Raw genomic sequence first — 3188 nt, 5'->3', positions numbered from 1 at the left:
TCTCTAGATCTATTTCGGGTTGAAAGCCCAGACCTAGAAAGCCTCTGGGAAATGGCATGTCTTCTCTCTGCTGCCCCTGGCCTAGTCTCTGTTTTGTGCTGTCTTGTGCCCTGTGGTTGGTCCAGGGCTGGTGTTCAAGGGCTGCAGAGGATGTGGACCTAAACCCAGAGCATCACCACACTTGTCTCCATGTGGGAAGTGGAATTTTACCTGTTTTACTAGTGACCGTTGCTTTGTATCTCTTTGTCCATACTTTTCAGTCCCTCTCAACGTCACCTTGGATCCTCCCGGCAGTGTCACAGCTGGGAAGACCTTGTATTCTCCCCACAGAGAGATGTCTTCTCTAGACAGGGCTGTTCTTTTTGTAGGTCCCTGCCATGGGATGGTAGTGTACAATGGAGATGCTTCCAAGGACTCACAGCAGTATGGATGAGCAGAACAGTTCAGGGTAGAGGTTCAGCATAGAAAACTGACAGGATGGAGGATATACAGTTGCTGGAAGCTGACTGCAGCCCTACCCTTGAATATGAATATTTCCCATATCCAAACATGAAATAGGCTTGAAGTTTAAAAGCATTGGCACCTAAAAGTTAGTTGGAATTCATAAGGCTAGTGGGTATGTGGGGCCCTTCTGTGGAAGCAGAGAGGTGAAGAAGGAGAATGTACCCTGAGTCATTGCCCTCTGCCCAAGTTAGGAATGTCACTATGTGATTCTTTTCCAAGGTTGGAGCTGACTCTGGACATCACCTGCCATTCCAGCCTCATCTCTTGTTATGTCTGATGGACCTTGAATGTTCTAGTCCCAACTCTCTGGCTTATGTTTGCCTACCTACACCTTCAGGGGCCCCTTTCTCCATCAGCCAGGCCCTGTCAGTCTCCCTGACCCACCTGCCTGGCCTGTGTTCCTGTGAACTGTGGGTCTAAGTACTTCTTCTACAGCCCCCAAACCCTAATTAAAAGGTCTTTTTCGCAACACTGATCCTCTCTTCTGAACTGGAGAGATAGTACTCCTGGTAATAAGGTGCTGGTGTTGCAGGTAGTGTATTCCTGGTTCTATATCCCTAAGTACAGAATAAAGGGGTGAGCTCTGGGCACAGCTGGGTGTGCCCCAAAGTAAAAAAGAAAGGGGGAAAAGTTGAGATCTAAACACTTTCTTCTGTTTCCTCACTCTCAGGTGGACCCACTGCCCAGATTCACATTTTGTGAAAAGCCATACAGGAAGTGGAGGTGGGGGAGGGCTCTTATAGGGAACCATCACTCTCCAGGTTGAACCCTCAGATAGGATAGAAAGTATAAAGGCAAAAATCCAGGATAATGAAGGAATTCCTTCCCAAGATCAGCAAAAGATTGATCTTTTCTGGCAAACAACTGGAGGATAGATGTGCTTTGTCCGACTAAAGTATCCAAAGGGATTCAGCTCTTCATCTTGTTTTGAGATTTTTGGGTGGTGTTAAGAACAGGAAGAAGTCTTACAGTGCTCCCAAGAAGAATAAGCCTAAGAGAAAGAAGGTAAAACTGGCTGTCCTGAGATACTGAACAGTGGATGAGAATGGGAAATCAGTTGCCTCCACCAGGAATGGCCTTCAGATGAATGTGTCGCTGCAGTTTTTATGGCCAACCACTTTGACAACATTATTGTGGCAAATGTTGTCTGATCTATTGTTTCAACAAACCAGAAGACAAATAATTACCTGGAAAGGGCATGAACTCTTAAAAAAATAAATAAATAACACCATTAACTTCCTATCTGCTTGAAAGGAAGCAAGGCTTTTTATCTTTTTTGCTGGAAAGGCCACATTTTCTGAGAACAATGCAGTGAACAGAGGCAGAACTGCATCACTTCTGCTAGCATATACTGAGTTTCAGAGAGACCAAGTTTCAGAAACTCTAAGCATCAGAGAGACATCCCAGGGGGCCAGTCTGAGGAGGAGGAGGGGACCCTCCTGTGCTCCTCAGGTCCACTCTTGTCTTGTGATTGCAAACACAGACTTTCTTCTTCCCTCCTAGAGACCTTTCTGCTGTCGATCCAACTCCCCATCAATGCAGCTTGCAGTCCACTCACTGCATTCAGTCCCACTCGAATGATTGAAGCTTTCACAGGCAATTACTTTGATCTCAAATTTGAAGAACCCACTTTGGTGACAATTTTTATTTCAGCTGTGTATTTTCAAAGCTATTAACTGTATTTTTTCCTTAAAATGGGGTTAAACCCTTACTTGGATGTCAAATAGTTGTTGGGGAGAGTCCAGCTCTGGAATGAGTTGGTCCCGCCTCTTCTACACAAGTGTGGGGTGCAGAGGGTGTGCATGTTGCTATCCGTCCCCCTCAACTGATATGTTCAAGATTTAGCCTCTTTGGGGTAGGTGGTGGCCAATGACTCTTTTACTATGGAATACTGCAGGCAGCAGGACCACTTAGGGTCTGTATTTTTGTTAAGTGCCATCTGTGCCCCAAGAGCAAATCTTTTCTTTATATCTGATGGCCTGAAAATTAGTTGGATCTTGTGGCTAGTGTACCTGAGGAAGAAAAAAAAAACTGTTAAGTGATTGATAAAGTGAAAAATGGGATCCAGAAGTGGGATGGCCTTCTGAGGTGAACTAAATCCTTTGTCCTGTTTCCATGCCTCACTCCCTCCATTCTATTCATTATGTGACTTTTGAAGGTATTTAAAGTATGTTTCTACCTCCTGATGTTGAGCTACACTCAAGATGTTCCCTTGAGAGAATCTAAGTTTTTACCTTTTTATTATCACTTAGACCTCCAAGGCTGCTCGGATCGGGACTGGCCTCCTCTGTCCAGAAATCCCATCTCCCAGTAGCTAGGCGGTCACACCCAGGGACAGCCCTCAGAGCCCTGTAATTCTATCAACAGCCAGCATCCAGAAACTTAAAAGCAAGCTCTCGGAAGAGAGTGATGCAGAGTCTCTTGCCCACGTGCCTGGCTGTCTTCCCCAGGGCCTCCTCAGAGGGGATGAACTCCAACTTCCCTCCCCACTCTGAGCAGAGCTCCCAGTGGCCGAAGACCTCCAGGGCCTAGCCACAGCCATGCCCAAGGCCCCTCTCCACACGTTCAGACGAGCCTCACACATGAAGGAACTGGCAGAGGAACCCAGGTGTGTGGGGCCTGGGGCTGAGACCTCCAAGGCTGCTCGAATCGGGACTGGGCCTCCTCAGCCCAGAAATCCCATC

At 46.8% G+C, this 3188-nt stretch overlaps 1 pseudogene; it reads left to right on the top strand.

Annotated features, from left to right (window-relative positions):
* The first annotated feature begins 395 nt into the window (after positions 1 to 395).
* On the top strand, positions 396 to 1687 carry LOC101556355 (ubiquitin-40S ribosomal protein S27a-like; annotated as a pseudogene).
* The last annotated feature ends 1501 nt before the right edge of the window (positions 1688 to 3188 follow it).

The sequence above is a fragment of the Sorex araneus genome, chromosome 7 (assembly GCF_027595985.1).
Source record: "Sorex araneus isolate mSorAra2 chromosome 7, mSorAra2.pri, whole genome shotgun sequence".
Classification (NCBI taxonomy): Eukaryota; Metazoa; Chordata; class Mammalia; order Eulipotyphla; family Soricidae; genus Sorex; species Sorex araneus.
Note: the sequence above shows the minus strand (reverse complement) of the source record. Positions and strands in the feature narration are given on the sequence as shown.